Consider the following 14,784-nt stretch of genomic DNA (forward strand, 5'->3'; position numbering starts at 1 on the left):
CAGGCCCCTCCCCCAGAAGGCAGGCTGAAAAATCAAGAAGCCTACATTCCTAAGATCCCTATAAAACAAGGGCACACGGCCTGGTACCAGGTCAATAATTTGGGCTCTACAACCCCACAACCTCTCCTCATCAGAATGACGAGAAGGAAAAATACCCCCCAGCAAAGACAAGACAATGAGTCTGTGACGTCTGCCACAGAACTAATGGATATGGATATAACCAAATTATCAGAAATGGAATTCAGAGTAACAATGGTCAAGATGATGTGTAGACTTGAAAAAAGTATTAACGAAAATGTTAATGAGAATATAGAATCTCTAAGGGCGGAAATGAGAGCGAATTTGGCAGAAATTAAAAATTCTATGAGCCAAATGCAGTCAAAACTAGAGGCTCTGACGGCCGGGGTGAATGAGGCAGAAGAACGTATAAGCGAATTGGAGGATGGGTTAGTAGAAAAAAAAGCTAAAATAGAATCTGGACTTAAAAAATCCATGCTTAGGAATGTAGGTTATGGGAGATTAATGACTCAATGAAACGTTCCAATGTAGAATCATCGGCGTCCCCAAGGAGGTGGAGAAAAACAGAGGTCTAGAAGAGATATTTGAACAAATTGTAGCTGAAAACGTCCCTAATCTAGCAAGGGAAACAAACATTCATATCCAAGAGGCAGAGAGGACCCCTCCCAAGCTCAACCACGGCAAACCTATGCCACGTCACATCATAGTGCAATTTGCAAATATTAGATCCAAGGATACAGTATTGAAAGCGGTCAGGGCAAAGAAATTTCTCACATACCAAGGCAAAGTTATCAGAATTACGTCAGACCTGTCTACACAGACCTGGAATGAGAGAAAGGGTTGGGGGGCATTTTTAAAGCTCTTTCAGAGAAAAACATGCAGCCAAGGATCCTTTATCCAGCAAGGTTGTCATTCAGAATTGATGGAGAGATAAAGACCTTCTAGAATCACCAGTCATTGACCAATTTCGTAACCACAAAACCAGCCCTACAGGAGATATTAAGGGGGGTTCTATAAAACTAAAAAGGCTCCAAGAGTGATACAGAACAGAAAGTTACAATCGATAGAAACAAAGACTTTACTGGCAACATGGCATCATTAAAATCATATCTCTCAATAATCAGTCTCAATGTAAATGGCCTAAATGCTCCCATTAATGCCACAAGGTTGCAGATTGGATAAAAAGACATGACCCATCCATTTGCTGTCTACAAGAGACTCATTTTGAACCTAGAGATACATTCAGACTGAAAGTAAAGGGATGGAATACCATCGTTCATGCCAATGGACCTCAAAAGAAAGCTGGGGTAACAATTCTCATATCAGACAGATTGGATTTTAAAATAAAGGCTATAATTAGAGACACAGAAGGGCACTATATTATTCTTAAAGGATGTGTCCAACAAGTGGATATGACAATTATAAATATCTATGCCCCCAACAGGGGAGCAGCAAGATACACAAGACAACTCTTAACCAGAATAAAGAGACATATAGATAAATATACGTTAATAGTAGGGGAACTCAACACTCCACTATCAGAAATAGACAGAACACCCATGCAAAAAATCGACAAAGAAACAAGAGCTTTGAATGCCATACTTGATGAGTTGGACCTCATAGATATATATAGAACACTACACCCCAGAACCAAAGAATACTCATTCTATTCTAATGCCCATGGAACATTCTCAAGAATAGACCATGCCCTGGGACACAAAACAGGTCTCAACCAATACCAAAAGACTGAAATTATCCCCTGCATATTCTCAGACCACAACGCTCTGAAATTGGAACTCAACCACAAGGAAAAATTTGGAAGAAACTCAAACACTTGGAGACTATAAACCATTCTGCTCAAGAATGAGTCGATAAACCAGGAAATGAAAAATCAATTTAAACAATTTATGGAGACCAACGAGAATGAAAACACAACGGTCCAAAACCTATGGGATACTGCAAAGGCAGTCCTAAGGAGGAAATATATAGCCATCCAAGCCTCATTCAAAAGAATAGAAAAATCTAAAATGCAGTTTTTATATTCTCACCTCAAGAAGCTAGAACAGCAACAGAGGGACAGGCCTAATCCACGCACGAGGAAGCAGTTGACCAAGATTAGAACAGAAATCAATGAATTAGAAACCAGAAGTACAGTAGAGAAGATCAACAAAACTAGAAGCTGGTTCCTTGAGAGAATCAATAAAATTGACAAACCGCTGGCAAGACTTATCCAAAAGAATAGAGAAAGGACTGAAATTAATAAAATTATGAATGAAAAAGAAGAGGTCACAACCAACACCAACGAAATTGGAAGGATTATTTGAAACTTTTATCAACAGCTATATGCCACTAAATTAAGCAATCTGGAAGAGATGGAGGCCTTCCTGGAAACCTATAAACTACCAAGACTGAAACAGGAAGAAATTGATTTTTTTAAACAGGCCAATTAATTATGAAGAGATTGAGTCAGTGATAAACAACCTTCCAAATAACAAAACTCCAGGCCCAGACAGTTTTTCTGGGGAATTCTACCAAACATTCAAAGAAGAAATAATACCTATTCTCCTAAAGCTATTTCAAAAAATAGAAACAGAAGGAAAGCTACCAAACTCATTCTATGAGGCCAATATTACCTTGATCCCCAAACCAGGCAAAGACCCCATCAAAAAGGAGAATTACAGTCCGATTTCCCTAATGAATATGGACGCCAAAATCCTCAACAAGATCCTGGCTGATAGAATCCAACAGTACATTAAAAGGATTATCCATCATGACCAAGTGGGATTCATCCCTGGGATGCAAGCATGGTTCAACATTTGCAAATTGAACAGCGTGATACATCATATCAACAAGAAAAGACTCAGGAACCATATGATCCTCTCAACTGATGCAGAAAAAGCATTTGACAAAATACAGCATCCTTTCCTGAGTAAAACCCTTCAGAGTGTAGGGATAGAGGGTACATTCCTCAATCTCATAAAAGCCATCTATGAAAAGCCTACAGGAAATATCATTCTCAATGGGGAAAAGTTGGAAGCCTTTCCCTTAAGATCAGGAATATGACAAGGATGCCCATTCTTGCCACTATTATCAACATAGTACTAGAAGTCCTTGCAACAGCAATCAGACAACAAAAAGGGATAAAAGGTATCCAAATTGGCAAAGAAGAAGTCAAACTGTCTCTCTTCGCAGATGACATGATACTCTTTATAGAAAACCCAAAAGACTCCACCCCCAAACTACTAGAAGTTTTAGAGCAATTCAGTAATGTGGCGGGATACAAAATCAATGCTCAGAAATCAGTTGCATTTCTATACACGAACAATGAGACTGAATAAAGAGAAATTAGGGAATCCATCCCATTTACAATAGCACCAAAAACCATACGTTACCTTGGAATTAGCTTATCCCGAGCAGTAAAGGATCTATATTCTAGAAACTATAAATCACTCTTGAAAGACATTGAGGAAGACACAAAAAGATGGAAAAATATTCCATGCTCATGGATCGGAAGAATTAACATAGTTAAAATGTCCATGCTACCCAGAGCAATCTACACTTTCAATGCTATCCCAATCAAAATACCGAGGACAGTTTTCAAAGAACTGGAACAAATAGTCCTTAAATTTGTATGGAACCAGAAAAGGCCCCGAATCTCCAAGGAACTGTTGAAAAGGAAAAACAAAGCTGGGGCCATCACATTGCCGGATTTCGAGCTGTACTACAAAGCTGTGATCACAAAGACAGCATGGTACTGGCACAAAAACAGACACCTAGACCAATGGAACAGAATAGAGAACCCAGAAATGGACCCTTGGCTCTTTGGGCAACTAATCTTTGATAAAGCAGGAGAAAACATCCGGTGGAAAAAAGACAGTCTCTTCAATAAATGGTGCTGGGAAAATTGGACAGCTACATGCAAAAGAATGAAACTTGACCACTCTCTCACACCATACACAAAGACAAACTCCAAATGGATGAAAGACCTCGATGTGAGACAGGAATCCATCAAAATCCTAGAGGAGAACTTAGGCAGCACCCTCTACGACATCGGCCACAGCAACCCCTTTCATGACACATCTCCAAAGGGAAGAGAAACAAAAGACACAATGAACTTGTGGGACTTCATCAAGATAAAAATCTTCTCCACAGCCAAGGAAACAGTCAGAAAAACTAAGAGGCAGCCCACAGAGTTTGAGAAGATATTTGCAAATGATACTACAGATAAAAGACTGGTATCCAAGATCTACAGAGAACTTCTCAAACTCAATATGCGAGAAACAAATAAATCATGAAATGGGCAGAAGATATGAACAGACACTTTTCCAATGATGACATACAAATGGCTAACAGACATATGAAAAAAATGTTCAAAATCATTAGCCATCAGGGAAATTCAAATCAAAACCACACTAAGATACCACATTACGCCAGTTAGAATGGCAAAAATTGACAAGGCAAGAAACAACAATTGCTGGAGAGGATGTGGAGAAAGGGGATCCCTCCTACATTGTTGGTGGGAATGCAAGTTGGTAGAGCCACTCTGGAAAACAGTGTGGAGGTCCCTTACAAAGTTAAAAATTGAGCTACCCTATGACCCAGCCATTGCACTACTGGATATTTACCCCAAAGATACAGACGTAGTGAGGAGAAGGGCCATATGCACCCCAATGTTCATAGCAGCAATGTCCACAGTGGCCAAATCGTGGAAGGAACCGAGATGCCCTTCAACAGATGACTGGATTAAGAAGTTGTTGTCCATATATACAATGGAATATTACTTGGCTATCAGAAAGAATGAGTTCTCAACATTTGCTGCAACATGGACGGCACTGGAGGAGATAATGCTAAGTGAAATAAGTCAAGCAGAGAAAGACATTTATCATATGATTTCTCTCATCTATGGAACATAAGAACTAGGAAGATCGGGAGGAGAAGAAAGGGATAAAGAAAGGGGGGTAATCAGAAGGGGGAATGAAACATGAGAGACTATGGACTCTGAGAAACAATCTGAGGGCTTCAGGGGGGAGGGGTGGGGGAACGGGGTAGACTGGTGATGGCTAGTAAGGAGGGCACGTATTGCCTGGTTCACTGGGTGTTATATGCAACTAATGAATCATCAAACTTTACATCACAAACCAGGGATGTACTGTATGGTGACTAACATAATATAATAAAAAAACATTGAAATTAAAAAAAAAAAGAAACTGCCATAAAAACTGATACATATGTCATCACAAAATAACCAAAGGAAAGGGGCATTCTACACAGTAAAACAACAAAAATATAAAACAGGTTCTATATTTAGTTTGCTAAAGTATCTCTAAAATGACCAAAATAAAGAGAGAAAAACTCCCCTAGCTTCTTTATTTTTAAAATTAGAATTCAATAAATAATAATTATTGCTGGCTTCTGAATGTTTTTAAGGAAAAGATTTAGCCATTGAAAGAAATTTGCTGTCATAGTTTTAAAATAACTCAAGTTTTAAAATAATGTTAACATGGGGTTGTCTCTACTCTAGAAAAGATAACTAGAACCCTAAAGAAATAAATCCAGAAATGAAACAGCATAATTCTTCTTCATAAGGAGGATTTCTTTTAAAAAACCTATCAACTCATTACTTAAGTTTCTTTTTTTTTAATGTTTTTTTATTACATTATGTTAGTTACTATACAGTACATCCCTGGTGGGATAGACTGGTGATGGGTAGTAAGGAGGGCACACATTGCATGGTGCACTGGGTGTTATACGCAACTAATGAATCATCGAACCTTGCATCAGAAACCAGGGATTTACTTAAATTTCTTAAAGCTGTTCAAGTTTAGGTAAAATTGAACTTCAAGGAAGAAGATGCAAACTAGCAGATGGAACTAACTATAAATGTTTTACTGGACAATAAATACTTTGAGTTGGAAGGAGTCAAGGGAATGGTATAAATACAAACTTAGTAGCCAGATCAGCTTGTAAGCAAACAAAAAAAGGAGTATAAAAGAAACCAACACTAGAATGTCATTCTGTTATCTTACAGCAGGGCAAAGGAAATACATATTCTTGTGGTAAAATAAAAATATGATGCTATCTTTAAATAAAGCAATGTCAAGGAAAAACAAATCTTATTTTTTAACTAGTTAAATCAGAATTTAGAGAAAAGCAAAAAGAAATTTAAATATTATGTTGAAGAAATAGGAATGGTTGAATTAAAAATTAATTTAAAATTTTTAGGTATTTATCATGCAAAAAAGTAAACAGCCCACCAATGATTCCACTTTTTTAAAGATTTAAAAAAATATTTTAAAGTAATCTCTACACCCAACATGAGGCTCAAACTCAGAGCCCAAAGATCAAGAGTCGCATGCTCTTCCACCTGAGCCAGCCAGGCACCTCTGGATTTCACTTTTAAAGCTTGAGTTCATTTATGAAAATGTTACAACCTCAGTTACAACATAAATAACAAATTTCAGGCAAACACAGTTAATCAATGATTTCATGGATAAATAGAATTAAGAAGACCAGACAGGCAACTGGTATTACTAGTTGAAGCAAATTGAAAGGTAAGGTGTTGCACCAGCATTTTACACATAACTAAATAGCCCTCAATCTTTATGCAACTGTTTTGCTAAATTATTTCTGGACCTCACTTCTGCACAGACCACCAAGTAGCAAAGAGTTGTGACACCTGATGAGGTGAACACCAAGCACTAGGGATCACGTACATTCTCCTGGAATTGAAAGACAAATGCTGGAATAGATACAAATGCTCACCTAGGTGAGAAAGTCCCAAAGTCAGAATCCAAGCCATATGTATTGTTTTACTGGCTGAGTACCACCAATAATCCATCCCTAACCACAGAGGCTATGTTTAGTACATTGGACACGAAATAAATAAATTAGATTCCACAGCATTTAAGGTAAGTTGTTACACATTTGAGACCTTTACCATGATAAAAGAACCAAGTTTCTAATCATGTAAACAAATATAGTGCATTCAGCTTCAAGAAAGAGTATTTAGGGACACATAGGTGGCTCAGTCAGTTAAGCAACTGTCTTCAGCTCAGGTCGGGATCCCGAGGTCCTGGGATTGAGCCCCGTGTCAGGCTCCTTGCTCAGCAGGAAGCCTGCTTCTTTCTCTCCCTCTGCCTGCTTCCCCCCCTGCTTGTGCTCTCTCTGTCTCTCTGCCAAACAAATAAATAAAATCTTAAAGAAAGAAAGAAAGAAAGAAAGAAAGAAAGAAAGAAAGAGAGGAAGGAAGGAAGGAAGGAAGGAAAGAAGGAAGAGTATTCAATTGTGAACTAGAAAAAACTGATTTCTTGACCCCACACTTGTGCTTGTTGGCTGTGTGACCTTGGGCAAGTCACTTAAACTCTCTAAGACTCTGTAAAATCAAAATAACAATGCCTGGTCTAGCTATTTCATAGGGTTATTATCAGAATCAAACAACGTCTAAAAGTACTCTGAATGGTGAAACACACTATACAAGTGAAACTGAAATTAGTGACTTTATAAAGGTAATGTTTACAACCCATAAATGTGACTTCACTAAGCATTTACTAGATTCTTAATACTACCTACAAATACTTAGCTAATATTCAATCCTGCAAAAATTTTGTGTTTTATGTCATATTTATATGACTATTAGCATCATAAAAAACCAATAATTACTACAAATTTGGAAGTATAATCTAAGTTTAGTTAAAAGCAAAATCTACTAAATTCTTTCAAGATTGACTTTAACCAGATAATTCATATGCTGAAATGGACTACAGATTATTTCTGAATATAAATGGATAAAACATTGCACAAAGAATAATTCACATTTTTTATTTTGTAGAGTATTATTATAGTTTTATTGTGAAAAGCTATAATTTTTTAGCTTAAGTAAATCATTGAAAATTGAAACACTATATCGACTGAAACAAGTTAAAGCACAATGAATGAAGGAAGCATGTGAACAAATAGGGAGATTATAAACCAGGAAAAGATGGAAAGACTTAAGCTCTTAAATCACCGGACACTCAACTAAACCACAGTTCTAAATGGACAGTATTCATGCTGGCATCTTACCTTCCCAGGCTTCATGGCTCAACAACCTTCTAACGCAGGGAAAATCTCATGCCCCAACTTGGAATAAGACAAAGAGAAGCCAGCATCAATTCACTTCCTGACAAAAAAAGTTAAGTATTAGAGATGGGCAAAAGTCACAGTTGTCACTTTGCACTTTGTCACTTTTTATATGTTAAAAATAAAATCTTACTGGTGAGACATTGGGATATTTTTCAGCTGCCTTCCAATGGAAATGGTGGATGATAAAGACACTAAAAGGGTAATGAAAATTCAGAAGCAAATGCATAATCTGATATAACTTCATTAATGTAACAAATAAGAAAATGAAGGAGATTTAAAGAAGGATATATATTATCTTTCATTGGCACTCTGCTTCTGAGAACAGCAACAGCTAACCCAAGTTAATTCTGAAGAATAGGTTCTACTCTTCAACAAATGACACAAATCAGTAAGACAAACTCAGAAGACAAGTAGACCTAAGAGAGCAGGAATGTTTCTACTGTTTCATAACCACATCCCACCATGTTTGATAAGCATAGAGTCTGCTCTGAAACAAATGTGAAGTTTCAAGATTTATCCTCTTATAAGTTTTGTTCTAAGCATGGTAAAGTCAAGAAACATGTATCAATTGTTTCTGGGAAGAATACTAATGAACAGTCTTTATCAAAAGTAAGGTTATTACTATGAAAAGTGCTAACAAAATGCATAGCTAAATAGAGCAGTTGTTTTATGCATTTGCAAATGTTCTAAGCTTCAAGGATGTTATTTCCTCTTTGTAACAGTGTTCTAAAGATCAGTCTAAATTCTGATATTTAACAAAGTATATGGTATTGTGCCAAAAGTCAAAGTAAAGAGGACTTTGTTGTGATTAATATCACAGTAGCATTTGAACATTTTTCTTTGAACTACAACCCTCCAGTAAATTTAGAGATGAAAAGATAGAAGTCTTATCTATAAAGAGTGCCAAGACTCATTCTATCTTATAACCAAATGACCTTAAAAGAACTTTAAAATTTTCTGTGGTTAATAAAATGACACATAAACTCCAGACAATTCCTTTTGGTGACTGAGTTTAGTAAAACATATAGTGAGGCCCAGCAAAACTGCTGACAGACACAAATAATATGTATAATTAAATGAGGCAACATGCCAAATGAAGAAGCACAATAAATGTTTGTTTTCTTACATTTTCCAATTGTGAGTAACCGTCAAACCTCCATCATTTTACTTTTGAATAATTATCCTTTCACACATTACCCGTTTGTACTCCTTAAACAGCCTCTCAAATAGAATTCAGTCTTTTTTTTTAAAGATTTTATTTATTTATTTATTCGACAGAGATAGAGACAGCCAGCGAGAGAGGGAACACAAGCAGGGGGAGTGGGAGAGGAAGAAGCAGGCTCATAGCGGAGGAGCCTGATGTGGGGCTCGATTCCACAACGCCAGGATCACACCCTGAGCCGAAGGCAGACGCTTAACCGCTGTGCCACCCAGGCGCCCCTAGAATTCAGTCTTTTATCACCTGACAAATGATGATTCCACCTATCCAACAGTGGGAATGCTACTCTGTGGATAGGGGATAGAACTTGGCCTCAGCCAAGGTAGTGGAGACCTTCCTGGGTCCGAGCTTGTGGCTGTGTAGGCAGATACTTCTTGGAATGCCCCTCTGGGAAAATCCTGGTGATCAGGCTCAGGGAATCAGAGCTTCCTAAGACACTCTGGGTAACTATTCCAATAAGTATCCCTTTGCCAAGTTAAACCTTCTATCACAGAACTCCACCACCACATTGTGCATTTTGGCTCCAAAGTGATTACAAGATGGATGGAGGAAAGTGAAGCAGCAAGGAAAGGCCTCATCCAGCTAGCGAAGCAAAGATAGGTGCAGACAAACCCTTTTCCCCTAACCTTGCTCCAAGAACCTAGAAGGCTCTAGATAGGCGGTTGAAAGATCAGGGGCTGGCTAACCTTGGGTCTAAACTAGCCAAGAGGACAAGAGCTGGAAAGGGCTGCTGCCTGGATTGTTTTCTACAGAAAAACTGAAATAGACAAGAAAAAAGACTATTAGGTACTCAATCTAATGTACCTTCTTGGGTTATCTGATTCGATAGGGGCCTGTGCTTTTCACTGTATTTGAGGTAGTTTACAACTTTGTATATTGTTTAGAACTTATTCTAATGCAAATGAAATTTGTCCAAATAATACAACACATTGCCCTATGGATATTAACCTGTATCTATTTGTAAATTCACTTCAACATGTCTGATCATCTGTATGCGTGTGTTGTTTGAATTCTCCTTCAAGTCAGTAGTAATATCTTACTGTTCCCTCATTAATTAATGAATTAAGTATATCTTTGATATGTATTGATTTTATATTTGTATGGGAATATTTCCTTCCATAAAATTTTATTTTTTACCAGTTTTGAAGGTCCTCTACTGAGATGGAGTCATCTAACAGAGCTAGATAAACGAAGTTGCCAGAGAAGTGACCTCCTACTCAGCTAAAGCCCAGGCATGTCTTTTCCTGGCTCCCAGGGGTGAATTCCAGTCAAGAATAGAACTTAAAATTTATGGGCTCCCTGTTTCTCTAGCTTTTCCCCTATTTACTAATTTTATACTTTTGTGGTGGTGGTGGTGCTTCACTTACTACTTATTTCCCATTAGTAAGAACACTGATAAGTAATTTGGTTTTAGAGTTTGATAACATGATGATCTCTGTAAATGGATGACAGAGATCTATTTGCTATTAGGTGAAAGATGACAGGGCATCTGGTTTGTTGGACTTTTATTAAAATCTTATTTTTATGTTCAAATCAATTAAAAATTTCATATGCACTGGGAAGGAGAATACTTCTGTGATATTTATGAGTAAATTTTTATATTTCTGTTTACTCTTGACCTTTGCCAAAGTCATAGATCTGAAGATATAGTTTCTTCCATTTCTATCAAATAGAAAGGTCTTTACCTCTCATTCAGTATGAAATGTCTTCCTGTCTTTGGTCTCTTAAAGTTCTGTTGATATTAATTTAAAGAGATAAATCTGTCCTATATAAATTCAATATTCCTAAAATTCTCAGAATAGGAAATGAACCTCTGATGATTTTAATGTGCTAAGCTTATATAAAATTACTTGCAGTGACACTAAAAAATATTTGAAGAATCCAAGTTCATATTAGTAAATTTGTGGTAAATAAAACTAACTTGGGATTTTGGCTTAATAAAAACAGCTGTATCTTTTCTTTGTCCATGTTAAATATAACACAAGCATACATTTTATTTTACTAGGGTTTGTTTTCCCTAAACTTACACAGGTTTACTGATTAAATAAAGTTAATAGTACTCCTGCATATTATTAAAATCAAGGAAAAACATAAAACTGTGTTCAATTGAATAATTGATCTTACAGATATCTTATTTCAATCATAATTATGTTTTATAGAATTTACATTTTATAGTAGATCATATCCAAGGTAACTTAAAGCCTTAGACTAATATTAAATTGAACTAATTAATATCCATTAGGCCCTTAATCTTTAGGCTACTTTTGCTTAACATTGTAGCTTTGGATCATATTAATGAACATACTTATTTTTACTATTTTAAGAAATTACATAAAGGATAGATGTGGGCCACCAATGGAAACGGTTGAGAGAAATGTGGCCTCCCATTCCTGAAAAGAGCCACTTATTCCTCTTCACTACCAGACTCTGCAAGCACTGGAGTCAGTGCTACTGTTGCCTGACAGGCATTTAAATCAAACATGACTGAGATGGATTGGGTTATGATACATAATAGTCCAAATCAGCTAGTGATGGGACAGTACAACTTGGACTGCCATTTGGTTGCAGCAAAGAGGAAATAGTTCAATCCTTTCAAGGGTTAAAAATCATGCCAAATGGAATAACACTGAGGATGGATTACCAGGAGAGAAGCACAAGGAGGCCTTCCTGCAATTTGCTTCAAAGAAGACAGCAGAAAATGCACTGGGGAAATACAAGAAAAGAACAGGGCACAGGTATATGAGATCTTTAGAAGTAGCAGGAATGAAATCAAAAGATTTTATGATCCACCAAGAAGATTGATGGGGTAGCCACCAGGACCATAAGACAGACCAATAGGAGGAAGAGGGGGCTACTATAGAGCTAGGCAGGGAAGTATGTACAACAGAATGCCACCAGGAGGGCATGGATATGATCACAGTTATGGAGATTTTGATGACTATGGTGGCTATAATAATTATGGCTATAGAAATGATGGCTTTGATGACAGAATGAGAGATGGAAGAGGTATGGGAGGACATGGCTATGGCAGAGCTAGTGATAGTGGTCATTTTATATATATGAGCGGATCATCTTTTCATGAAGCAGAAAATGACATTGCAAATTTCTTCTCAGCACTAAATCCAATCCAAGTTCATACCGATATGGCAGCTGATGGCAGAGCAACAGAAGACATAGAATTTGTGACACAAGACGATGCTGTAGCCACCGTGTCTAAAGATAAGAATAACATGCAACATTGATACACTGAACTTTTCTTGAATTCTCCTGGAGACAGCTCTGGAATGGAAGGTTCTGGAATGGGAGGTTATGGCAGAAAAAGAATGGATAATCAGGGAGGTTATGGATCCCTTGGAAGAATGGGAATAGGTAACAATTACAGTGGAGGATATGGTACTCAAGATGGCTTGGGTGGTTATGGCCATGGTGGTGGAGGCAGTGGAGGTTACTATGGGCAAGGAGGCATGAGTGGAGGTGGATGGCACGGGATATATCAAAGCATAACCACCAACATAAAAGTCATGACAAGTGTCTGGTCTACTAGAATTCCTTAAAGATTTAATTTCTTTTGTATTTTAGGAACTCTATAATGACTGAAGGAATGTGTTTTCAAAATATTATTTTGCAAAGTAATAGATTCTGATGGAAAAAATGCTATCTGTAGATATTTTTAAAAACATTTTTTATTTAAATTCAATTAACATATAATGTATTATTTTTTTCAGAGGTACAGGACTGTGATTCATCAGTTGTATATAATACCCAGTGCTCATTACATTGCATGCCCTCCTTAAGGTCCTTGCCCAGTTACCCAATCCCTCCACCCACCCCACCCCTCCAGCAACCCTTAGTTTGTGTCCTATGATTAAGAGTTTCTTATGGTTTGTCTCCCTCTCTGGTTTCATCTTGTTTTATTTTTTCCTCTCTTCCCCTATTATCCTCTGTATTGTTTCTCAAATTCCAGGTATCAGTGAGATAATTGTCTTTCTCTGACTTATTTCACTCAGCGTAATACCCTCTAGTTCCATTCATGTCATTGCAAATGGCAAGATTTCCTTTTTTGATGGCTGCATAATATTCTACTCTGTATATATACCAACTCTTCTTTATCCATTCAATCTGTCAGTGGACATCTGGGCTCTTTCCATAGTTTGGCCATTGTGGACAGTGCTATGAACATCAGGGTGCAGGTGCCCCTTTGGATCACTACATTTATATCTTTGGGGTAAATACCCAGTAGTGCAATTGCTGAGTTGTAAGGTAGCTCTATTTTCAACTTTCTGAGGAACTTCCATACTGTCTTCCAGAGTGGCTGGAACATTTCCAGCAACAGTGTAGGAAGGTTCCCCTTTCTCCACATCCTCACCAACATCTGTCATTTCCTGAACTTTAATTTTAGCCATTCTGACTGGTGTGAGGTGGTATCTCGTTGTAATTTTTGTGTTTCTCTGATGCCGAGTGATGTTGAGCACTTTTTCATGTGTCTATTGGTCATTTGGATCTCTTCTTTGCAGAAATGTCTGATCATGTCTTCTGCCCATTTCTTGATTGGATTATTTGTTCCTTGGGCATTGAGTTTGATAAGTTCTTTATAGATTTTAGATACTAGCCCTTTATCTGATAAGTCATTTGCAAATAACATCTCCTGTTCTGTTCGTTGTCTTTCAGTTTTGTCAACTATTTCCTTTGCTGTGCAAAAGCTTTTTATCTTGATGAAGTCCCAATAGTTGATTTTTGCCTTTGTTTCCCATGTCTCTGGAGACATCTCTAGCAAGAAGTTGCTGTGGCTGAGGTCGGAAAGGTTGTGCCTGTGTTCTCCTCAAGGATTTTGATGGATTCTTGTCTCATATTTAGGTCTTTCATCCATTTTGAATCTATTTTTGTTTATGGTGTAAGGAAACGGTACAGGTTCATTCTTCTGCATGTGGCTGTCAAATTTTCCCAACACCATTTGTTGAAAGACTGGTTTTCTCCTATTGGATATTCTTTCCTGCTTTGTCAAAGATTAGTTGACCATAGAGTTGAGGGTCCATTTCTGAGTTCTCTATTCTGTTCCATTGATCTATGTGTCTGCTTTTGTGACTACAGCTTGAAGTCCGGAATTACGATGCTCCCGGCTTCAGTTTTCTTTTTCAAAATTCCTTTGCTAGTTGGGGTCTTTTCTGGTTCCATAAAAATTTTCAGATTATTTGTTCCAGTTCTGTGAAAAAAGTTGATGGTATTTTGATAGGGGTTGTACTGAATGTGTAGATTGCTCTAGATAGCATAGACATTTTCACAATATTCGTTCTTCCAATCCATGAGCATGGAATATTTTTCCATTTCTTTGTGTCTTCCTCCATTTCTTTCACGAGTATTCTATAGTTTTCTGAGTACACATCCTTTGCCTCTTTGGTTAGATTTATTCCTAGGTATCTTATGGTTTG

General features: G+C 37.3%; 1 long non-coding RNA gene and 1 pseudogene across 1 annotated transcript in view; one reads left to right on the forward strand and one right to left on the reverse strand.

Annotated features, from left to right (window-relative positions):
- Positions 1–14,784, reverse strand: part of LOC148107581 (uncharacterized) — a 70,669-nt gene that overhangs the window by 6,907 nt on the left and 48,978 nt on the right. The window contains exon 2 of the long non-coding RNA XR_015722125.1: positions 8,080–8,176. This is a non-coding gene — a long non-coding RNA (uncharacterized LOC148107581). The remainder of the gene's footprint in view (positions 1–8,079; positions 8,177–14,784) is intronic.
- On the forward strand, positions 11,833–12,912 carry LOC123790719 (heterogeneous nuclear ribonucleoprotein H3 pseudogene; annotated as a pseudogene).

The sequence above is a fragment of the Ursus americanus genome, chromosome 28, assembly GCF_024610735.1.
Source record: "Ursus americanus isolate L20-20 chromosome 28, mUrsAme1.1.p, whole genome shotgun sequence".
NCBI classification, from domain to species: domain Eukaryota; kingdom Metazoa; phylum Chordata; class Mammalia; order Carnivora; family Ursidae; genus Ursus; species Ursus americanus.